General features: G+C 42.2%; 2 protein-coding genes across 4 annotated transcripts in view; one reads left to right on the plus strand and one right to left on the minus strand.

Annotated features, from left to right (window-relative positions):
* The window catches only part of LYSMD2 (LysM domain containing 2), a 133344-nt gene that overhangs the window by 17457 nt on the left and 90267 nt on the right, over positions 1-25620 (minus strand). Inside the window, exon 1 of one of the 2 annotated variants that reach the window (XM_050797949.1) lies at positions 11462-11776. The exons of the other annotated variant lie outside the window; for it this stretch is intronic. The gene's annotated coding sequence lies outside the window, so the exon portion shown is untranslated. Of the gene's footprint in view, positions 1-11461; positions 11777-25620 lie in introns of those variants that run through there. 2 annotated transcript variants of the gene reach the window in all.
* TMOD2 (tropomodulin 2) overlaps positions 11752-25620 on the plus strand; it is a 66102-nt gene continuing 52233 nt past the window's right edge. The window contains exon 1 of one of the 2 annotated variants that reach the window (XM_050797944.1): positions 11752-11903. The gene's annotated coding sequence lies outside the window, so the exon portion shown is untranslated. The remainder of the gene's footprint in view (positions 11904-25620) is intronic. The other variant, XM_050797945.1, reaches the window with a different exon arrangement.

Here is a 25620-nt window from a genome sequence, read left to right on the forward strand (position 1 = left end):
CTCGGCAACACAGGGAGACCCTGGGGTTTTTTGTTTTGGTTTGGCTTTGGGGTTTTCTTTGTTTGTTTGTTTTGAGATAGTCTTGCTCTGTTGCCAAGGTTGGAGTGCAGTGGTGTGATCTCAGTTGACTGCAACCTCTGCCTCCCAGGTTCAAACAATTGTCCTGCCTCAGCCTCCTGAATAGCTGGGACTACAGGTGTGCGCCACTATGCCTGGCTAATTTTTTGTCTTTTTAGTAGGGATGGGGTTTCATCATGTTGGCCAGGCTTCTCTCAAACTTCTAATCTCAAGTGATCGATCAGCCTCGGCCTTCCAAAGTGCTGGGATTACAGGCCTAAGCCACCATGTCTGGCCCTGTTTTGTTTATTTATTTTGTTTTGTTTTGTTTTAAAGAACTGGGTTACATGAGGTGTTATTAGATGTTCATTGTTTTCCTTCTTAAACCAGAACTTCAAAATTGTTTTAATATGTATCTACCTACAACATAGTTCATCACAATTAATGATGAAACATTAAAAGCATTTCCTTTGAAGGGAAGGGTAAGAAAAGGAAGCCTATTACTGCCTCTATTTAACATTGTTTTGAAGGTCTTTGCCAATGCAATTTTAAAAAGAAGAAAGGAAAATGAAGATTGAAAAGAAATAAACAAACTGTTGTTTACAGATAGTAGCCAATACTAAAATGTTTACAGGCAACACAGATAATGACTACATTAGAACTGCTCAAACAAGAGTTCACCAAAGTTACAAGATACAAGATCAATATACAAACATCAATTGCATGACTCAATAAGAAAATATAAGTGTGAAAAAGATGACATTCCAGATACCATCAAAAATACCTAGTAATAAATTTAACAAAATAAAATTGTTCCTGGTGGAGTAGGAGCAAAAAAATTTTAAGGTAATAAACAAATAAAAAGATAAAAAATAAAAGAAAGAAAAGTGTGCCTTGTATGGAAAATATAAAACTTTTTTGAAGTACATAAAAGAAATATAAATAAAAGCAGAGATATACCATGTTTGTGAATGGGAAATGCAAAATAATGAAAACATCATTTTCTTTCCAAACTAATGTTAAATTCGTTATAATTCCAAACAAAATTTCTATAGGATTCTTCAAAGGGCATGACAGAGTTATCCTGAAATTCATATGAAAGATAAAGCACTAACAAGAGCCAAGGCATTCCTGAAGAAGAATTAGGAAAGAGGGTTACCGTCATAGCCATCAATACTTAAAAACTATGAGAACTAAAGCAATGTGGGACTGGTGCTGAGACAGAAAAACATAACAAAGGGACAATGAAGTAAGCCAGTAAACAGATTCAAATACATTGGAGAACTTAATCTATAACAGACATAAAGTTATGTATTCAATAAATGTTGCTGGAACAATTAGTTTTCTGTGAGAGAAGATGAAATTAGATCCCTGCCTTATACTATACATCAAAATCAATTATAGATTGATTAAAGACAGAATTGGGAAAAGCAAACTTTAATGCTTTTGCAACAATATTTTTATAACCTTGGGATAGCAAAAGATTTTTTAAACAAGATACCAAAATCATATAATTCACACATGACATAATTAATCCATTTAAAGTGTATAATTCAATGCTTTTCTGCATATTTATATTACATTACTAATTTCTTGAATTGTGACAAATGTACCTGACACAAAATTCACCATTTTAACTATTTTTAAGCATACAATTCAGTAACATTAAATATATTCATGACCCGGGTGGTGGCTCTTGCCTGTTATTCCAGCACTTTGGAAGGCGAAGGCAGGTGAATTGCTTAAGGCCAGGAGTTCAAGACCAGCCTGGCCAACACTGCGAAAGCCCATTTATACTAAAACTACAAAAATTAGCCAGGTGTGGTGGCAGGTGCCTGTAATCCCAGACACTTGGGAGGCTGAGGCACAAGAATTGCTTGAACTTGGGAGGTGGAGGTTGCAGTGACCCGAGATCACAACACTGCACTCCAGGCTGGGTGACAGAGGGAGACTCTATCTCAAAAAAATAAATACACACACACACACACACACACACACACACACACATATATATACACACACACACACACATATTCACAATGTTATGCAACTATCACCATTTCCAAAAGTTTGTCATCACTCCAAAAAGAATTTTTTTTTTTGAGACAGAGTCTCACTCTGTCACCCTGGCTGGAGTGCAATGGTGCAATCTCCACTCACTGCAACCTCCGCTTCCCAAGTTCAAGCAATTTTCATGCCTCAGCCTCTCAAGTAGCTGAGATTACAGGTGTGCACCACCACACCTAGCTAAAATTTGTATTTTTAGTAGAGACGGGGTTTCACCATGTTGACCAAACTGGACTTGAACTCCCGACCTCAGGTCATCTACCCACCTCAGCCTCCCAAAGTGCTGGGATTCAAAAAGAAATTTTTAACCATTGAGCAATAACCACATTCCTGCCTTCCTCAGTCCCTGGTCACCTCTAAACTACTTTCGGTCTTATTAATTTGACTCTTGTAGATAGTTCATAAGTGGAAGCATACAATATTTTTCCTTTTGTGTCTGCCTTATTTTACTTAACATAATGTTTTCAAGGTTCATCCATGTTGTAACATGTATCATGTTGAGTTTTGGGGAGCTCTTTGTATATTTTGAATATAAGTCCTTTAGCAGATACGTAGTTTTTAAATAATTGTTTCCCAGTCTGTGGCTTGCCTTTTAAATCTTTTAACAGAGTCTTTCTCAGAGCAGCAGTTTTTAACTTCAATAAAGGCCAACTTACTCGCTGGGTGCAGTGGCTCATGCCTGTAATCCCAGCACTTTAAGAGGTTGAGGCAGGAGAATTCCTTGAGGTCAGGAGTTTGAGACCAGCCTGGCCAAAATAGTCACACTTTTTGGTCTCTACAAAAAAATAGAAAGACTTAGCTAGTTGTGGTGGTATATGCCTGTAGTCTCAACTACTCACAAGGCAGAGATGGGAAGATTGCTTGAGACCAGGAGTTCGAGGCTGCAATGAGCCATGATCGCCCCACTGCACTCCAGCCTGGGGGACACAGTGAGACTCTGACTCAAAAATACATACATACATACACACATACATACATGTTTCTAACTTGAGAACTTCCATTTTGTCTTTCATGGATCATACTTTTGGTGTTGCTTATAAAAGTACAACCTAGATATTCTATGTTATTTTCTAGAAGTTTTATAGTTTTGTGTTTTACATTTACTTCTGTGATCAATGCATTTCCCCCTCCTTTTTTTGAGATGGGATCTCACTTTATTGCCCAGTCTGGTCTCAAATTCCTGGGGTCAAACCATCTTCCCACCTCAGTCTTTTGAGTAGCTGGGAGTACAAGCAAGCACCACTGCACCCAGCAGGCTGATTCATCTTGAGTTAATTTTTGTGAACAGTATAAGGTCTGTGTTTAGATTCATTGTTTTACATGTGGATGTCTAGTTATTTCAGCAACATTTGCTGAAAAGACTATTTTTTCTCTATTAAGTTGCTTTTGCTCCTTTGTCAAGAATCAGTTAACTATATTTGTGTGCATCTATTTCTGGACATTCTGTACTGTTCCATAGATCTAACTGTCTATTGTTTCACAAATACTACAGTGTCTTTATTACTGTAGCTTTATAGTGAGTCTTAAAGTTGGGTAAGTCCTCTGAATTTGTTCTTCTTCAGTATGGCATTGGCATTTCTAAGCCTTTTACCTTTCCATACAAACTTTGGAATCAATTTGCCAATATCCACAAAATAACTTGTGATTTTGACTGGGATTGCATTGAATCAATAGATCAAATTGTGAAGAATTGAGCCTTCCTATCTGTGAACATGGAATACCTCTCCATTTATTCATATCTTCTTTTATTTCTCTCATCAGTTTTGTTGTTTTCCTCACATAGATATTGTATGTATACCTAAGTATTTATTTGTTTCTCTCTGTTTCCTTTTTTCTTTTTTGGTGCTAATGTAAGAGACATTGCGCTTTTAATTTCAAATTCCAATTACAGGAAAGCAGTTGTTTTTTCTATAATAATCTTGTATCCTACAATCTTGTTATAATCAGTCATTTGTTCCAGAGTTTGGATTTTTTGTTTTGGGAGGGTTTTGGGGCTTTTTGGACAATTCTTTGGGATTTTCTACATAGATAATCATGTTATCTATGAACAAAGACAGTTTTATTTCTTCCTTCTCAATCCGTAGATCCCTTTTCCCCCTTATTGTCTTATTGCATCTGCTAGGACTTCCAATACAATGTTGAATAGAGGGTGGCAGGGGATACCCTTACCTTGTTTCCAATCTTGGGGGAAAAGCATCTAGCTTCTCACCATTAAATATAATGTTGGCTGTAGAGGTTTTCATAGATGTTCTTTATCAAATTGAGGAAGTACCCCTCTGTTCTCAGTTTGCTGAGGACTTTTTGGCATGAACAGATGTTGAATTATGTCAAAAGTTTTTTCTGCATCTATTGATATAATCATATGACATTTTTCCTCTTTAGCCTGTTGATGCAATACATTATATTAATTAATTTTTGAATGTTGAACCAGCCTTGTTTACCTGGAATTAATCCTACTTGATTGTGGCATATAATTCTTTTTTTTTTTTTTTTTTTTGAGACGGAGTCTCGCTCTGTCGCCCAGGCTGGAGTGCAGTGGCCGGATCTCAGCTCACTGCAAGCATAATTCTTTTTATCAAATGTTGGATTCAATTTTTTAATATTTTGTTGAGGACTTTTACATGTATATTCATGAGAGATATTGGCCTGTAATTTTCTTTTCTTGTAATATTTTTGTCTGGTTTTGGTATTGGAGCAGTGCTGGCATTATAGAATTAGTTAAGAAGTGTTCCCTCTGCTTCTGTTTTCTGAAAGAGATTGTGGAGAATTAGTATCATTCTTCCTTAAATGTTTCATAGAATTCACCAGCTCAACCATCTGAGTTATGATAAATGAAATAGAGACTAGAAAAACAACAAGAAAGTCAACAAATCCAAAAGTGTATTCTTTGAAAAGATCGACAAAATTGACAAACCTTTACCTAGACTGACCAAGAAAAAAAAAGAGAGAAGATTCAAATTACTAAAATCAGAAATAAAAAAGAGGATATTACTACTGATCTTAGAGAAATAAAAAGGATAATAAAGAATGTTATGAACAACTGTATGACAACAAATTAGATAAATAAAGTGAATGAATTCCTAGAAAGACATAAACTAACAAAACTGACTCAAGAAGAAATACACAATCTGAATAGACGTAGAACAAGCAGAGATTGAATTTGTCATTTTTAAACCTCCAACAAAGAAAAGCCAAGACCTAGATAGCTTCATTGATGATTTGTACCAAACATTTAAAGAAAAACTAATATTAATCTTTTGCAAACACTTCCAAAACATAGAAGAACACTTTCTAACTCATTTTATAGTGCCAGTATTACCTTAGTACCAAAACCAAAGACATAATAAGAAAAAGAAAACTATAGACTAATACTTCTTACGAATGTAGACACAAAAATTCTCAACAAAATACTAGCAAACTAAATCTTGCAACATGTAGAAAGGATTATCTACCATGACCAACTGGGATTTATCCCAGGAATTATTGGTAAATTTAACACCTGAAAATCAATGTATTACAATATATTAAAAGAATAAAGGGAAAAACAATCCAGAGGACCCTCACAACAGACACAGAAAAACTCTTTGATGAAATCCAGCACCCTTTTGTTATAAGAACATTCAACAAAGTGGGAATAAACAGGAATTCCCTCAAACTAATAAAGGATGTTTACCAATGAACACCATCCAGAAAGTTACATACACACACACACACACACACACACACACACAAACAAACAGAATGGGAGAAAACATTTGCAAATCACATATCTGATAAGGGACTTGTGTCTAGAACATATAAAGAACTTTTATATATCAATAGCAATAAGACAAATAGTCCAACTAAAAAATAAAATAGGCAAAGGATTTGAATAGACATTTCTCCAAAGAAGATATAAAATGGCAAGTAAGCACACGAAAACATGTTCAACATCGTTAGTTATTAGGGAAATCATTACAATCACAATGAGATACTACTGCACACTCACTAGGATGGCTGTAATTTTAAAAAGGCATTAACGAGTGTTAGCGAGGATGTGGAGAAATTGGAATTTTCACCCATTGCTGGTTAGAATGTAAAATGGTGCAGCTACTTTGGAAAACAGTTTGGTGGTCCCTCAAAATGCTTCATATAAAGTTACCATATGACACAGCAATTGCACTCCTAGATATATACCCAAGAGAAATAAAAACACACTTTTACAAAAAATTGTATATGAGTGTGCATAGCAACATTATTCATAACAGCCAAAATGTGGAAGCAGTCTAAATGTCCATTAACTGATGAACAGGTGAACAAAATGTGGTCTATCCATACAATGAATTTATTTGGCCATAAAAAAGAATAAAGTACTAATATGTATTACAACATGAATGAACCCTAAAAATATTATAATTAGGGAAAGAAGCCAGTCATAAAATACAACATGTTGTATGATTCCATTTACGTGACATGTCCCAGAATAAGCAAATCTAGAGAAGACAAAAAATAAATTTGTGATTGCCAGGGTCTGGGTGTGTAAGGGGAATGAGGAGTGAGTGCTAACATGTTTGAGGTTTCTTCTGGAGTTTTGAAAACGTTCTAAAGTTATAATAGATTGGGTGATAGTTACACAACTCTGTGAATATACTAAAAACCATTGAACTGTGCATTTTTAAAAGGTGAATTTATGATATGTGAAATATGTCTTAACAAAACTGTATTTAGAGAGAGAGAGAGAGAGAGAGAATGGTTTAATAAAGCTCCATCACTCAGCTTCAACCATTATCAACTCACGGCCAATCATTTCATCTAAACCCCACCCCACCAATCTACCCCATCTCCCACACGGGATAATTTTTAAAGTAAATTCCTGATATTATTTCTTCTGTAAATAATCAGTTTATTGCTCCAAAAAGTAAGGACTCTTCAAAAAAATAATCATGATACTGTTATCACATCCAAAAAAATTTTTAAATAACACCTTAGTCCAGGTGCAGTGGCTCATGCCTATAATCCCAACCCTTTGAGAAGCCAAGGCAGGCAGATCACTTGAGGTCAGGTGTTCACGACCAGCCTAGCCAACATGGTGAAACCCTGTCTCTACTAAAAAAAAAAAAAAATACGAAAATTAGCCAGGCGTGGTGGCACACGCCTGTAGTCCCAGCTACTGGGGAGGCTGAGACATGAGAATTGCTTGAACCCAGGAGGCAGAGGTTACAGTGAACCGAGATCACGCCACTGCACTCCAGCCTGGGCAACAGAGTAAGACTCTGTCTCAAAACAACAACAACAAACAACAACAACAAAAAAAAAAAAAAAAAAAAAAAAAAAAAAAAAAAACTGTAATCCCGGCACTTTGGGAGGCCAAGGCAGGTGGATCACCTGAGGTCAGGAGTTTGAGACCAGCCTGACCAACATGGAGAAACCCCGTCTCTACTAAAAATACTAAATTAGCCAGGCGTGGTGGTGCATGACTGTAATCCCAGCTACTTGGTAGGCAGAGTCAGGAGAATCACTTGAACCCGGGAGGTGGAGGCTGAGGTGAGCCAAGATTGCGCCATCGCACTCCAGCCTGGGCAACAGGAGCAAAACTCTGTCTCAAAATAATAATAATAATTTTTAAAAACAGTCTTTAATATAATCAAATATTCTGTGTTCACACTTTCCCCAATTGTCTCATTAATGTGAAATTTTAACAGCTGTTTTTTCAAATTAAGATCACACAGTACATTTTGTTATTTGTCTCTTGAATTTCTGTGTGTCTATAAGCTTTCTCTCCTTTTATTTTTCTTGCAATTTATTTATTGAAGAAACAGTTGTTTGTCATGTAGAGCTTCCTATATTTTGGATTTTGCTGATTGCATCACTGTGGTATCATTTAACATGATCATGATTACATAGTAATTAGCTTTTAGATGTTTGCTGTCAATTATACTACACATACGATTTAATTCATAATTCATCAACATAGTCGCTGCTCCTTTTAGTCCTTACAATCCACCATATCCTTTGAAGCATCCTTGACACAAATTATCTCATTTAGTCTTTCTAATAACCCTATGTGGTATTATTATCCTCAATTTAAGAGATGAAGAAGGCCAGGTGCAGTGGCTCACGCCTGTAATCCCAGCACTTTGGGAGGCCAAGGCAGGTGGATCACAAAGTCAGGAGATTGAGACCATCCTGGCCAACATGGTGAAACCCTGTCTCTACTAAAATACAAAGAATTAGCCGGGTGTGGGGGCAGCGCCTGTAGTCCCAGCTACTCAGGAGGCTGAGGCAGGGGAATCACTTGAACCCAGGAGGCGGAGGTTGCAGTGAGCCGAGATCACACCACTGCACTCCAGCCTGGTGACAGTATCCAAAAAAAAAAAAAGAAGAAGAAGAAAATGAGGCTTAAGAGAGGTTACAGAAACTTGGCCATAGTCAATCTGCCAGTAAATATCTGGGTTCAAACTCTCTGATGTTACCATGCTGTTATCTGTTATATGATAATATTCCATCACATTGCCTGTGGTTTGTGGTGGTTGTTTTTAATCAACTCTAGGAAGCAGTCTTTCAGTCCATTCAAAGAATGTACTTTCACATTTCATCTTTAACACTTAGGATGCTTTCAACTTCAAGTAACAGAAAACTCCATCTCAAATTGACTCAACAATAAGGTTGTTTATTATCTCATATAACAAGAAATCCAGAAGAAGGGCAGCACTGCGGCTGGTTGATGACTGACTCAACAACAACATGGCAGACCCAGATTAATTGTATCTCTTTACAATGGCCAGAACTGGGTCACATGTCCACTACTAAACTTTTAGAGGCCAGTTAAGAGGATCCCATTCCTCTTGTCTATGATAGATTTGAGAGTGTACCTCAGAAGCTGATAGAGTCACCTTTCCTAATGTGTAAACACCTACATAGGCTTCTATAAAGAAGAAGAAAAGGGTGGACTGAATTTTGAATAGACAACCAACAGTATCTACTACCTGTTCCTAATGAGGTATGCTACATATTCCACTGTGAATAATTAAAATACTTCATTATAACTGCCACGTTGAACTTTTTTACTTTCTGTCATGTGACAATTACAGTCAATATATCAGCTTCATTTACAGGAAGAAATGGTTACACAAGATGATATGTAAAGTCCCTTCCAGTTCCAGGAGTTCTGTTTCAATTTTACATTTTCATCTTCTAAAAAGCAAGTAGAAAAGTTGCACCTACAAGATATGGTCCAGAAATGATAATGCGTTTCAACTGATAAGTCATTGGCATATTGACATCCTTTCTTCCTTAAAATAGGACATAAGCATCAGATGTAAAGAGCTAAACAGACTGGAACTGGTAATATCTTTCCATTAAGTTTTAACTTCTAGGTTAAATGTTCTACTTCCCTCACTCATCCATGAACACCTTCCAGTTTCCAACACTCATCATACAGACAGAGACTGATCAGAAGTTCCTTTTCACAACTCACTTTATTTTGGTGTCAATATCCTCCTGGAGCATGGCTCTAGGGCTGTAGTATAGCTCTTGTATCTCTGCTTCGCCTGCCAAATATGACTTTAACTTAAATCATTCACCTGTCTGCTTCCTTTCATGGCTGGTTTCTGCAGGAATAATCTATTCATTTTATCTCATGCAGCCATTTTCCTTGTGAGGAACCACAGGAAACCAAAGAGAAATACCGTACACTACTGAGCACCGTTGCCACTCTTTCTTCCAATATGAATGAAATTGCTTTATTATTTTCAGCTTATGCCTACTATCAGCTTTCTCTGGGAAAACTGCTGGTTCGAGCCTTAAGCAGTCCTGTTCTTATTTAACAGAAGGCTATGACGGTAACAAATGCACAACATAAAAAAGTCAAAGGCATCCCGTCGGTTACACAGGACATTCGGAATAACAAATGTACAGGAAAACTTGGGAACATGACTTAGGGTAATTTGGTCACACCCCCATTTCCTTTAACTCTTTCTGGCTCAGATTTGTCATTCTGACAGGAGGCCCAGGGCATAGTCCATTACCACAATTGTTCGTAGAAACGACACTGGTCTCTCAGTCAGCAGCTACTGCGTGCCAGTGCTCATCATGCTAGTTTCCAGAGTTTTAGAGAATTAACTTTACTTTCTGGTTCAACCCATCTGCTGGGGAAGGTATGGCCCTATTTTGAAATGTGCAAAGGGGAGACAGTGCTGGGGGTGCCCACAGGGGAAGGAGAGAAGACAGGCTTACTGACCACCTCTGTAACCTTGAATAAGTCACATCACCTCTCTCTGCCTCTTATTAACTATCATTGGGGAAAAATACCCTCACTCTGCCTGTCTCACAAGAGTTCTCATAAAAATAAAATAAGAACACGAATAGGAAAGTATTTTCATAAATGCAAAGCAGTGTTATCATTTTCAGATATGGAATTTCCTCTGCAGCACTTTTTTTTTTTGGCCACACGATTACTGCACACCTCGTGCCAGACGGACTATAAAGCTGTTTCACCTCTTTTCACATTTTGCCTAAAATTTCATACAGAGATTACAACAGCCATGCTGCATCCATCCCTTTGGTTCATTTTCCTCCACCACATCTCTGAATGCAAATCCCACCATCATGTGAAACACTGCATAGTAGCAACTTGCAAAACTCAACCGACCTTAAACTGTCAAGACAAGTCCCATAGGCAAAGGTTACGCTCAAAATAAGCTGCAAAAGTTCAAGAAGGAGAGAGAGACCACATCTAATTAGAAAAGGCCTCTGGAAGGTAAATCTAGATGCCATGTATTTTCATAATGTTGGTCTTTGTCCTTTGTCATCCCACTCTACTGTCATGCTTCAGAAACTTGACTTTATTTTCTCTATCTTTGGAGCTCTCAAGAATCTGACAGAGAGAATATCTTAGGGTATATTCAGGGATGAAGTGAACCGGCTCAACGACTAACAAACCCAGTGGATTTTAACATTTACCCAGCCCAACGAGGTCCAACTATCTTTAGGTTAGCACGACATATAGGACTTTCCCGGCCCAAGAACTCCCTCACAACCCCCAAGGAAGGAACTTTCACTGAGTATGCACTAAGTGCCAGACCCTAAGTGCTATGGGTCGCTTAATCCTCACAACACTTTTTCAAGCTTTAAGCCTGTTTTACAGATGAGGACGCGAAGGCTCAGACAGGCTATGTCGTCTGGTCTCACCTCAGTGAAGCCACCACTGCGCGTGGGCTCTCCAGCCCCTCACGCCATCACCCTAGAGCCTTGCTAACCTTCACCTCGCTCACCTCTCTCCATCCCTAGGCTGGCCAACTACTCTCCCCTCCCACGCCTCTGCCCAGCCGGAAAAACCTGGGGCGGGCGGGGTCTGTACCTGAGCCCGCTCTCAACGCGGCTTCCGTGTCAGGATGCTCGCTTACGAGAATGCTCCTCACAAGCTTGAAAGCCGTTGCCACCCACGCTCTCCGGAGCCCCAAGCGTCTCCAAAGAGCCTGCCCAGGCTTCCCCCCGACCCAGGTGCTTCCTCCCCTGCAGAGCTGTGGCGGGGTTCAGACCCCGATTCGGGGAGGGGACACCTGTCGAGGAAGGGCGGGGCTGGGGGACAGCGGGGCCGCAGCGAGGCGCCGCCGGGAACTACGCTTCCCAGCCTGCTCCGCTGCAGCCGCGCGCCCCGGCGCCGCGCCCGGCCGGGAGCCGCCTGTTGATCGCCGCTCTCGCCCCGGCCACGGCGCCGCCCCTGCTCTCCCGGCCCCGCTCCTCCGGGGCTGACGGACTGACTGCCCGCACCGCCGGCTCCGGGATGAGTGCACGGACGGGTGAGCGCGCCGGGGGGCGGGTGGGGCCTGCTCTGGCCGGCCGCTGTCTGCAGCCCCCGGGCCCGCAGCGCTGTGGCCGCCGCGCCCTCCCTGCCCGCGGGAGGATGCTCCGCGGCATGGGCGCTCGGCCGGGCGGGCGGGCAGAGCCGGGCCGCCTCTCGCCTCTCGCCTCCCGGCCTGGTCGGCTGCTCTGGGAGACCAGGCGCTGCGCCCGGACGGCAGGCGCCCGCCGGGGTGTGGGTCCCGCGCCCCGCACTGCGGTGCCGCAGCCTCTGCAGCTCGCTGGGCCGCGGCGTGGAGGGCGCGGTCTCCTGTCCTCCCGGGCTGCGGGGCTGTGTTCTTCCACGCCGGGCTTTGTTCCCCCACTTTCCCCCTTCCTGTGCATGTTTGATGAGCTCCTGGAGCGGTATGCATCTCCCTGCCTCGTTCAGCAGGCGATGGGGAGGGGTGGACTGGCCGGCGTCTTTCCTGAGATCGCTGGAGCTGTCACTCGCAGGGCGTTTCAGCCTCCCAGAAAGCGGCCTCGTGCGGATCCTCGAGAACCTTATTATTATTGTTATTACTTTTCTGGTTAAAGTAATGGTAGTATGTGCTCCATTGAGGCTTCCTAAATTTTCCCTGTTGGCCTGCGAAAATGAAGGTGAATTTTTAAAACAATAATAAAAGGCTCCTAATGGGAATTTTTAGAATATTCAGAGGTAGGAAGGTGATGCCGTCACAATGCAAATTAGCGGTGAAGGAGGCCGTGCTTGCTGAAGCTTCGTCTGTGCCCATTACATATCTGAATCACGAGGCATTTGGGAAGGGAATGAAAAGAATATCGGGGGAGGTGTTTCAAAAACCAGGTTCTCCTATTAGCTCGACCATTCAGGAGCTGAGAGACCTGGGCAAGTCTCTCCACCTCTCTGGGCCTCTGCCTATAAAGTGGGGCGTTTGGGCTAAATGATTTGTAAACCTCTCTTCTTCCAAGATTCTCCCCTCTCAGGGAACTGAGAAGATGAGAGTGTTTCTGTTTCAAACAGCACTACAGAAAGCCTGATTGTGACAACAAGCGCCTCTGCCCTAGTGAGGAGGAAAGATTTTTCAGAGCTTCAGTAATCTGATTTTTTTAAGAGAAAACTGATTTTCTCTGTCTACTCTCTTCAGTCTAACCCAGTAAATATGCATTGCAATCATTTTAATTTTTATAAGGAACTGTACATTGGTGGGCAACAAAGTGATGGGGTTTGTTTTTGTTTTTGTCTTTAATTTGCTGAAGGTGAAGTGATGGGATCAGCAGATAAAGGGTTAGTGGCTCCCTAGGGCTGGGCATGAGTGGTCAAATGTGGTCAGCATGGTGGTGGGGGAGGAAGCCCCAACAAGAAGTAACCAGAGTGTATATATACATTAAAGAGAAGATGCATACGGATGGATCATTGTTTGAAAAAGAAATACACAACAGAAGGAATGAGAAAATCAGAAATTTGGCGCTCTGCAAACCCTAACATGACAGTTGAATAAGGCAAGGACTTACCAACTGGTCCAAAACCTTTGAGTGAAAGGTAGTTGGGGAATAGGATTTTCATATTATTTTAAAGTATCTCACCACAGGTTACTCTGGGAAAATTTATCCTTACAATGGAGAAATTAGGAGGTTACCACTGGAACTAAATGACCAAGTTTAGCAGCATCTACTGTGAGTCTCCCATCGTGAAGCAATAAGGAGGCATAATTTCACCTCTGTAGTGTTCCTACCAAAAGACTTGGGGATGGAGCAGAGCAAATGGGGGGCAACTATTGTAGATTAAATACTCAAGTGATACAACAGTGAACTGGGATGTATGAACTTTGAATCCTAGACGAGAAAAAAAAGCTGTAAAAGACAATGTGGAGATAGTGACAGCTAGGTAGGGTGCAAATCCCTTGCTGCAAAGATATTTTTGCTTTTCCTGGATTGTATGTGTATATGTGTACATGAAAATATTAATTTAAAGTATACATATTTACTTGCATGAATGTCTGTGTGTATCTGTGAATCTCTCAATCAGTATTCCCCAAAATATGTAGAATGTTAATGGGTTATAAGAAAAAGAAAGTGCCTAGCCAGATGTGGAAAACACTGAGCAAAGCTGGAAAAGTTGGTTTATTCTTGACTTTCGGAGCCTTTCATGGGTTAATGATCATTGTATATGGGGATGTAAATGGGGTGGGAATGTCCATAGGATGGGATATGTAATGTTGTAATGTTTCCCAAACTGCGTGCAAAAATAAAAAATGAAAAATATCTTGAGGGACTGTCATTACATGGAACCAACTTTGAGAAACTGCCTTTAATGCATTTTTGAGTGATAGATCAGGACATATGATTAAATGTGTAAGTTGTAAGTATTTGTGCTTCCCATTACCTACAGATTAGAATTCAAATTTCAGTTTCTGGTTTTAATGGATCATAACAGTTTGATCCGTCTACTTTTTCAACCTAAATTTCCCATCTTTCTTCCTATAAATTATCCTGCTTAGTCCTTTGTTGTATACTATGAACCATTTTTATTTTCAGTACACCAAAAAGTCAATTCTACATAACTTTAAGGCTTCGTGGTTGTGTAAAATGGGACGCGCTCTTCTGCTCTGGCTCTTCCATGGACTGAGATAGCCACCTTTACTCCCAAAGCCATTTTGAGTTCCTTGGCCTTGGTCACATGTTTCAGCACAACCTTCCTTAAAGCTGTGATTTCTTCCTATTTCTGCTTTTATGAATTGCCATCCTATTTTGGCATCAAAGCTGCCCCACTTATTACCTCTTTCACATGTGTCATCAGTATTCCTGGGTTCCCCTAGTAAAAGTTAGGTAGGGTGGGGATGAGAAAGTCAGCTGCAGGACTGTGAGTGACATGAGCTCATGAAACAGGGCACAAGGCCAGCCATGCCAAACCTGGACAAGAGGAGAAAGGAGACAAGCTGAGGCACAAGCCCTAAGAAAGGACCAGGAGGTCCCTTGAACTGGGCTGCTATTCAGCCAGTGTGCATGGGGACAACTGTTCTCATTGTTGATAAACAACCATTCTGACTGGGCAGTGTCCATTTTATACCAGTTGCTAAATGTTTTGCACATCATCTAGGTAAGCACTTACAAGTCAGGGTGCACGCAGCATCCATAAGTCATAACAAAGCCTGGATCAAAACCTACCTGGTATAAAATGCCGAAGAAAGAGACAAGATGAGTGAGTCAAAGACCACATAAGCAAGCAGAAGAAAGGAGGGCACATGAATCAAAGGACAAAAAGCAGGAAACGCAAGGTGCCAATCAGGAAGTTAGAAGAAGCCTATAAATTCCCAAAGGCAAGAGGAAGGACATGGTTAAAAGCAACAGGCAGTTAAAAACCAGAAAGGCACAGATCTCCAAGTGGAAGGCAAGGAGATAAATAGAGGTCAAGAAACAGGAACTCCTCTAAAAACAGAAAAGAAGGCGAAACACAGGAACAAGGCAACAGCGGGAAATAGGACCCGCCATGAGAATTGGAAACCAAGAGGCAGGCTGGGCAAACAGCAAGACTTTTTGGCTTTTTGACTACTACCTGCCCAGGTGGAAATCTATCTCATAGCTTGGCCAGCTTACACTATGGTGGCTTTCTACACCTAGCAACACTGACCTGCGGCTCTTACAGGTTCTGCCTCTTTATATTCAGCAGATCTTGATGGGGAAAACAGAGGGAAAGAACACCCAAAAAAGGAGATTATTCCATAACCAAGGATGAAAGAGAAATAGCTTTGACTGAGGGCTTGCGCTTGCCAGACACTGTGCCTAATATGTACGTGGTCACCTTAAGTGTCACCTCAGCCTTCTGAGATAAGCACTGTTCTTTGCGTGTTTTACTGAGGATGGAACAGAGGTTTGGAGAGGTTGTCACTGCACACGTATCTGCACCATCAGACCTTGGGTTGGTTAACTCCAAGGCCCGTGCTTTTAGTCTTCTGTGTTCTTCTAACCTTGGACAGGAGCAGTCACTAGTGGGCACCTTGTTTTTCAAGTATGATTTAAGCTTTGGCAAGTTTTGTGATGTAAGATTGGGAAATATGAGCTCTGCCTTCTAGTAAGATCTGTTCCTCATTCCTCTTTCAGCTTGTTCCTTCCCATTACTGTACCATATTTTTGATTGAGACTTCTCCTTATCCCCACCTCATTCTGTCCTTCATCCTCTGCAAGTATTTCCCAGAATACGTAGAAGCCTTTTAGTTGTTTTAAAATAAAACAAACTTAACTGGCTCATCTTCAAATAGCTACATTACAAAACACAGGCCATTGCCATGTTATATTTGCCCAGCAGCCAGAAACGAATTAAATATCTAGGATCAATTCATGTTTTGTTGGAGGATACATTGATATGCAGATTCTGTTCTAATTTACTAGTTTTAGAAAATGTGGATTTAGCTCTGGTGAAAATCAGTGCAGTAATTGTTTAAAATTATGAAATATTGGGCCGGGCGCGGTGGCTCAAGCCTGTAATCCCAGCACTTTGGGAGGCCGAGACGGGCAGATCACAAGGTCAGGAGATCGAGACCATCCAGGCTAACACAGTGAAACCCCGTCTCTACTAAAAAATACAAAAAACTAGCCGGGCGAGGTGGCAGGCACCTGTAGTCCCAGCTACTCGGGAGGCTGAGGCAGGAGAATGGCGTAAACCCTGGAGGCGGAGCTTGCAGTGAGCTGAGATCTGGCCACTACACTCCAGCCTGGGCGACAGAGCGAGACTTGTCTCAAAAAAAAAAGAAAATTATGAAATATTAAAGATATTTTAAAAAGAATAAAGAGGGCTGGGTGTGGTGGTTCCCGCCTGTAATCCCAGCGCTTTGGGAGGCCAAGGCAAGTGGATCAGGAGCTCAAGACCAGCCTGGCCAACATGGTGAAACCCCGTCTCTATTAAAAATACAAAATTTAGCCGGGCGTGGTGGCACGCGCCTGTAGTCCCAGATACTTGGGAGGCTGGGCAGGAGAATCACTTGAACCTAGGAGGCAGAGGTTACAGTAAGCCAAGATCATGCCACTGCACTCCAGCCTGGGTAACAGAGCAAGACTCTGTCTCAAAAAAAAAAAGAATAAAGAATAATAACCTCTGCCGGGCACAGTGGCTCACGCCTGTAATCCTAGGATTTTGGGAGGCCAAGGTGGGCAGATCACCTAAGGTCAGGAGTTTGAGACCATCCTGGCCAACATGGTGAAACCCGTCTCTACTAAAAATACAAAAATTAGCTGGGCATGGTGGTGTGCGCCTGTAGTCCCAGCTACTCAGGAGGCTGAGGCAGAAGAATTGCTTGAACCCGGGAGGTGGAGGTTGCAGTAAGCCGAGATCGTGCCACTGCACTTCAGACTGGGTGACAGAGCGAGACTTTGTCTCAAAAAAAAAAGAAAAAAAGAATAATAACCTCTCATTTACTGACCTCTTCCACTTAGGAATAAAGCATCACCAGCACCATTGAAGCCTAAGACTCCCTTCTCCAATCAAATTCTACCCGCTCCCAATGTGGTGTTTGTCATATCAGCAGTCCTTTGTAGCTTTCCTAGATATATACATACTCCTAGGTGATTGATGGCACTGTTTTGCCCATTTAAAACACTTTTTACAGCTGGGCACGGTGGCTTATGTCTGTAATCCCAGCACTTTGGGAGGGCGAGGTGGGCGGATTGCCTGAGCTCAGGAGTTTGAGACCAGCCTGGGCAACATGGCAAAACCCTGTCTCTATAAAAAATACAAAAAGTAGCCGGGCATATGACACGCACCTGTAGTCCTAGGTACCTGGGAGGCTGAGGCAGGAGAATCACTCAAGCCCAGGAGATCAAGGCTACAGTGAGCCATGTTCATGCCACTACACTCCAGCCTGGGTGATAGAGCAAGACCCCATCTCTAAAAAAAAATCAAAAATTTTTCACCGTGTTTTTTAAACTTGTTTTACTTTTTTTTTTTTTTAGAGATAAGATCTTGTTTTGTCACCCAGGCTAGAGTGCAGTGAAGTCATAGCTGACTGTTATCTCGAACTCCTGGACTCTCAAGTGATCCTCCTGCCTCAGCCTCCCAAGTAGCTGGGACTACAGGCATGTGCCACCATGCCCAACCAATTAAAAAAAAATTCTGTAGAGATGGGGTTTTGCTATGTTGCCCAGGCTGGTCTCAAACCCCTGGCCTCAGACTGTCCTCTCACCTTGGCCTCCCAAAGTGCTGGGATTACAGTTGTGAGCCATAGCACTCAGCCTCACTAGGTTTTGAAGAGTAATTTTTGTTTCCTCTTTTTTTAAAATTTTATTTATTTATTTATTTATTTATTTATTTTGAGATGGAGTCTCGCTCTGTTGCCAGGCTGGAGTGCAGTGGTGCAATCTCAGCTCACTGCAACCTCTGCCTCTGGGGTTCAAGCAATTCTCTTGCCTCAGCCTCCGAAGTAGCTGGGACTACAGGCGCATGCCACCACGCCCAGCAACTTTTTTTTTTTTTTTTTTTTTTTTTTTTTTTGTATTTTTAGTAGAGACAGGGTTCTACCATGTTGGCCAGGATGGTCTCGATCTATTGACCTCGTGATCCACCTGCCTCAGCCTCCCAAAGTGCTGGGATTACAGACGTGAGCCACTGAGCCCAGCCTGTTTACTCTTTTGTAAAAATTAGTCTTTGGTTTCTTTTGGGTTTAATATATAGGATCGCTTGTTGTTTCGGCTTTGGTTCTGTCTTTGTGTATAGGCAGGCCCAAAGCCTGAGCACTTCACATTGTTTCTGATTTTCCTCTTTCTTACCACAGTTATACAAATAAGGTAGTGGAATAAGAAGCAAAAAAAGCCATACTCCTGCTCACACCTGTAATCCCAGCACTTTGGGAGGCCGAGGCGGGCGGATCATGAGGTCAGGAGATCAAGACCATCCGGGCTAACACAGTGAAACCCCGTCTCTACAAAAAATACAAAAAATTAGCCGGGTGTGGTGGTGGGTGCCTGTAGTCCCAGCTACTCGGGAGGCTGAGGCAGGAGAATGGTGTGAACCCGGGAGGTGGAGCTTGCAGGAGCCGAGATGGCGCCACTGCACTCCAGCCTGGGCCACAGAGTGAGACTCCATCTCAAAAAAAAAAAAAAAAAAAAAAAAAAAAAAACAAAAACAAAAAAACCATACTCCTTCTTTTCATTCCCAAGGCTTGTATATTTGGATAATAGGAAGAGTTACTTAAGGGCCCAAGTCATACTTACATCAGCTCAAGTCTTTAATCCCATTTCCATTTTCCTAACTGGCTCCTGTACTTGCCCACTGGGACTCCTGGAAGCCTTGTTAGGCATTTGCTTCACTCCAGCATGTACATTAGCATCGTATTGCATGTTAAATGCTTGCCATGGGACAGACACTCTGCTGGAGGTGAGGCTGTAGCAGTGCTTTGCTAACTTCCCACTACAGCATTGCTAACAGGAAGGGAAGACAAATGGGAGCCCTTGTGCAGCCTTGGTGGGGGAAAAAGCAGACCAGCCATGAGCTGGAAAAGCTTTGATTTGACTTTAAAAGCTATGAGAATACTGCATTCATCTCCACAGTATTTCTTTTTTCTTTCTTTTTTTTTTTTTTTTTTTGTTGTTGTTGAGATGGCGTCTTGCTCTGTCACCCAGGCTAGAGTGCAGTGGCGCGATCTTGGCTCACTGCAAGCTCCGCCTCCCAGGTTCACGCCATTCTCCTGCCTCAGCCTCCCGAGTAGCTGGGACTACAGGCACCCACCACCACGCCTGGCTAATTTGTGGTATTTTTCGTAGAAACGGGGTTTCACTGTGTTGGCCAGGATGGTCTCGATCTCCTGACCTTGTGATCCGCCCACCTTGGCCTCCCAAAGTCATCTCCCAGTATTTCTATATTTGTTTTTTAAAAATACAGCCTGGGCAATGTAGCGAGACCCTATCTCTACAAAAAATTTAAAAACTAACTGAGCATAGTGGCACACACCTGCAGTCTCAGCTGCAGTCAAGGGAGGTGGGGAGAGTATTGAGGCAAGAGGTTCAGTTAAGCCCAGGAGTACAAGGCTGCAGTGAGCTGTGATCACACCATTGCACTCCAGCCTGGGGAACAGAGTGAGACCCTGTTTCTAATAATAATAACAACAACAACAACAACAACAACAACAACTAGCTTTTCCCCAAATCTTCAAATCAAAGTTGTGCTCCAGGAGGATGCAGGTTTTTTTCTCCTCTGACTTTGAGACCCCGTGGTGCATTGACACAACATAGGCAGTTTGTTTTAACAGCTACTGTTACATAGTATTAACATGTTATTTTAATTAATTAATGTATTTTCCTACTGAGTTATGACATGGTACTTGTCTTCTGGGAGTTTGTAGTATAGCTGGAGAGAGAACCATACATATAACATACATGAAAAGATAGCAAGATACATCAAATTGGTGATGTAGGCATACAAATTTAGAGGAAGAAGAAACTTCTGTGGGCTTAGATGATCCAGAAAGTTCCATCACAGGGAGAGGAAGCAGTGGATAGAGTGGAATGAGCCCTGGACCTGCGGGTTCATTTGAGCTCATTTCTTTCACATGACATTTGTTATGTAATATTTATTGGATACCTACTTCAGATCAAGAACAGTGCTGGGAGTCAGGATTTTGTCAGTGAATAAAACTCATACAGCCCCCCCCCTCACAGAGATTAGCAAGGAAAATAGAGATAAAGCAAGTAGTTGTAATAAAGCCAAGAACAGATATGATTAAAGGGGTAGCATGGAGATGGGGAGTGACCCAGACCTTGTCTCCAGGTCCAAACAAGGCTTCCCTGAAGAAGTGAAGCTTGCATGAGACCAGCGGCTGAGTAGGATAGCAGTCAGCCAGACGGGAGTGGTATGAGAGTGTTCTGAGCAGAGAGAACAACATAAGGCACGATCCAGGCATTGGAAGTGGGCCAGGAGGCTGGAGCCAGGAGGAGATGGGGAGTGCAGCACAGGATGAGGGTGATGAGAATGACAGAAAGACAGACTGAATTTGAACCTTATCCTCGAGGCAGCGGAAGCCACTGGATGATTTTAAGTAACTAGAGAAGAGCTGTTTAACTCTGTGCTCACTTTGGCCATTTGTATGACGAATGGATCAGGAGGGGATAGGGCTGACATGTGGGCAATGCAGATGAGTGAAGTAGGTGGATTCTCAGCACGTTAGGTAAGGACAGGATTTGGTGATTGATGGCTGGAAAAGAGACGAGAGAAGATGTCAAGGATGGCTCCCTGGTTTTTTGGCCAATTTCCTGAAATGGGGCATTCTGGAGGAGGAAATGATAAGAGCACTTCTGACATATTTGAGGTGTCTGAGGCAGCCAAGGAGAGATGTGGATTAGATAGATAGAAATATAGGGGCCTAACCCTCAGGAACAAAGTCTAGGATGAAGATACAGATTTTGGAGTCTCCTGGATATATATTATAATTAAAATTTTGGAGGCACATGAGTTCCTCCAGAGAGAATATATAGTATGAAAATAGAAGAATTTATAAGATGAGACCTTAAAGAATGCCAATATTTAAGGTGGAGGAAGAAGAATTACTAAAAGAGACCAAAAAGAAATGGTCAGAGAAATAGGAGAAAAACCATCTATGTTGCTGGATTGAGCAATCTTTAAGGCCTCTCTCAGTTCTGACATTCTGTGGTCCTGCAGAACCGGGATCTGAGCCAGGTCTCCAAAGCAGAGCGCATACATAGGCCATGAGAATAGAGAATGGCATTCCAAGTAATATTATTATATCAGCCAGCATCCTGACAAGAAACAGGGGATACACTCAAACTGAGTAACTTGAGAAAATTTTAATAAAGAGGCTATTTACAAAGATAGGGGGAGGATTTAGGGAATCCAACAAGGCAGAACTCTGGCACCAGCTGCCACAAGGACCCCTGACCACCCAAGGCCTGAGGCCAGCCAGGGGCAGGCAGCTGTATGGAGAGGGCTGTCTCTTGGGAGATGTGACCTTCTGGACCCAACCTCCCCCTCCCCTGCTCTCCAGTTTCCTGCTAGTGCCTCCTGTGGGCCAAACACAGGCCAGACAGGAAGGGAACCCATTGATACAGTCTACATAGATCATCTTCCTGGAGCAGCAGGGGAGTGGATGTGGAGGGGCAAACAGAAGACAGCCAGAACAATCATCCTGGAAAATGGAAGTATTTGGGTAAGAGGGTATGTTCCTTCCCTAATGCTGCTGTAACAAATTAGCATAAATCCAGTGGCTTAAAACAATACGAATTTATTCTTACTGTTTTGGAAATTAGAAGTCTGAAACACATGTCACTGGACTGAAATCAAGGTGTCACAGGACTGTATTCCTCTCTGAAGGCACTAGGGGAAAATCCATGTCCTTGCCCTTCCCAGCCTCCAAAAGTTGCCCACATCCCTTGGCTCATGGCCCCTTCCACCATCTTCAAAGCAAAAAAATTGCATGACACTGACTCTTCTGCCCTCCTCTTCCATCTTTTAAGAGTTCTTTGGATTACGTTGGCACACCCAGATCATCCAAAATGGTCTTTCTCTTTTTAAATCCTTAATCTGGGCTGGGCATGGTGGCTCACGCCTGTAATCCCAGCACTTTGGGAAGCCGAGGTGGGTGGATCACTTGAGATCAGGAGCTCAAGACCAGCCTGGGCAACATGGTGAAATCCCATCTCTACTAAAAATACAAAAAATTAGCTGAGTGTGGTGGTGCATGCCTGTAATCGCAGCTACTCTGGAGGCTGAAGCAGGAGAATTGCTTGAACCTGGGAGGCAGAGGTTGCAGTGAGCCGAAGTCGTGCCATTGTACGCCAGCCTGGGCAACAAGAGTGAAACTCTGTCTCAAAAAAAGAAAAAAAATCCTTTATCCTTAATCTAATCACGACTCATTTGTTGTGCCATGTAAAGTAACATACAGATGTGAGGAATAGGAGGAGGACATATTTAGGTGGCTGTGATTCTGCCTACCACAGAGAGCAAATAAACCATTTTAGCTGAAGTGGGCTCCCCAGGAAACTAATGAGAGAGAAAACAGGAAGTGCAGGTTAAAGCCAAATCATGGGAGCTTTGGAGCTAGATTGTCTGGATTTCATTCTGTAGACAAGAGGGAGCCATTGTAAGTTCTTAACCAGGGAAGTGGCTTGTTAGCAGTGTTGAGAAAAATGATCCAATTATAGTGTTCTGGGTGGCTTACAGGGAAAAACAGAAATCTTTCAAGATGCAATCAGAGTAGTCCAGGCATGAAGGAACAAAAGGCTGAAACAAGAGTGGAAAAAAGGGGTGGTGTGAAAAATGTTGTACTGTAAGGACCTGCAGGAGGTGCTGACCGGCTGGACTCAGAAAAAAGTGGGAGAATCTGAAGCTGATATGAGTGTTGGGAGTGTCTGACTGGTAGATTAATCTAGACGGCAAGTCTATTTTAGAGAAAAATGGGGAGTTTAGGTTTAGTTACAGAATCCAGCAATAGAAATCCAAATAGAGGCTGGGCACTGTGGCTCATGCCTGTAATTCCAGCACTTTGGGAGGCTGAGGCAGGAGGATCGCTTGAGCCCAGAAGTTCAAGACCAGCCTGGGCAACATAGTAAGACCTCGTCTCTGCAAAAAAAAAACTTTTTATTAGCTGGGCATGGTGACATGCACCTGTAGACCCAGCTACTCGAGGGACTGAAGCAGGAAGATCACTTTATCCCAGGAATTGGAGGCTGCAGTTAGCTATGATCAAGCCAGCCTGGGCAACAGAGTGAGACCCTGTCTTTAAAAATAAAAAATAAAAAAATTCAAATAGAATCTTAACAACTCTAAGATACCATTGATTATAAAACTCTCCAGTATTTTATGTACCACTAAGAAAAAAGGCTGGCAATCACAATATGATATGTTTTCTTTTTTTTTTTTTTTTTTTTTTTTTTGAGACGGAGTCTCGCTCTGTCACCCAGGCTGGAGTGCACTGGCCGGATCTCAGCTCACTGCAAGCTCCGCCTCCCGGGTTTACGCCATTCTCCTGCCTCAGCCTCCCGAGTAGCTGGGACTACAGGCGCCCGCCACCTCGCCCGGCTAAGTTTTTGTATTTTTTTTAGTAGAGACGGGGTTTCACCGTGTCAGCCAGGATGGTCTCGATCTCCTGACCTCGTGATCCGCTCGTCTCGGCCTCCCAAAGTGCTGGGATTACAGGCTTGAGCCACCGCGCCCGGCCGCAATATGATATGTTTTCTTAAAAATATGAAGTTTTGGCTGGGCACAGTAGCTCATACCTGTAATTCCAGCACTTTGGTAGGCCAAGCTGGGAGGATCATTTGAGCACAGGAGTTGGAGACCAGCCTGGCCAACATAGTGAGATCCTGTATCTTCAAAAAATAAAAAAATAAAATAGCCAGGCATGGTGGTGCACACCTGTAGTCCTAGCTACTCAGGAGGCTGATGTGGGAGGATTACTTAAGCCCAAGAGGTCAAGGCTGCAGTGAATTGTAATGACATACAACTGAACTCAAGCCTGGGCAACAGAGTGAGACCATGTCTCAACAAAAATTAATACTTTTTACTTTATTGAAAGAGCTGTTTTCAACTTCCACATAGGTTTTTTGAAATCTTTTTTACTGAAGTATAAATGACATACAATAAAGTGCACATATCTCAAGTGTACAGTTTGATAAGGTTTGACATATGCATGTATATGTGAAACCATCACCACAATCAAGATAGTAAACATATGTAACATCCCCAAAAGATTCCCCATGCCCCTATGTCATTCCTCTCATCTGCCCCCCCCACCTCTCTCCCATGCCTAAGCAGCTCTGATTTCTTTCTGTCATATAGACTAGTTTACATGTTCGAAAATTTTAGATAAATGGAATCCTGCAGTGTATATTCTTTTTGGTCTTCTTTCTCTCATTATAATTATTTTGAGGTTCATCCATGTTTTGTGTACATCAATAGTTCATTCCCTTTTATTGCTGAGAAGTATTCCATTTTGTGGATATACGACAATTTATTTTTATTTCTTTATTTAGGGATAGGGTCTTACTCTGTTGCCCAGGCTGGAGTGCAGTGGTGCAATCATAGCTCACTTCAGCCTCGACCTCCTGGCTCAAGCAATTCTCCCACCCCAACCTCCCAAATAACTGGGACTACAGGCATGTGCCACCATGCCCAGCTAATTTAAAAAAAAAAAAATGTAGAAATGGGGTCTCACTGTGTCGCCCAGGCTGGTCTCAAATTCCTGGGCTCAAGAAATCCTCCTGCCGCAGCCTCCCAAAGCGTTGGGACTACAGGCGTGAGCCACTGCACCTGGTCACAATTGGTTTTTTATTCATTTACTATCATTCAGATTGTTTTCAGTTTTTGGCAATTACAAATAAATGTGCTATGAATATACATGGATTTTTAAAATCACGTATCTCTCCTGTGCATACATAAAAGGGGAAATGCAAGTGAAATGCATTCATTGGTTGATATTCTTAAAACTTCTTCATACTCAAGAGTCCAACATTTTATATCACTATTTTACTCATCCATATCTGGTTCTTTTCTACATAATAATTTCCTCTGTGCCATCTAGTGGTAATTTTAAAAATCTGTAAAAAAACAAAACTAAAACTAAAAGTCATTGAACTGGGTACTTAAACTCACTCTGTAATTATGTGGAACTATCCTAATCTGGACCTCTCTTTGGGAGTTCTGCTAAACATACCTGCATTGTCACCTGCCCACAATTGTCTGCTTTCTAAATTTTGAAAGAGTATTCCACAGTTGTCCCT

The sequence above is a fragment of the Macaca thibetana genome, chromosome 7 (assembly GCF_024542745.1).
Source record: "Macaca thibetana thibetana isolate TM-01 chromosome 7, ASM2454274v1, whole genome shotgun sequence".
In the NCBI taxonomy this organism is placed as follows: Eukaryota; Metazoa; Chordata; class Mammalia; order Primates; family Cercopithecidae; genus Macaca; species Macaca thibetana.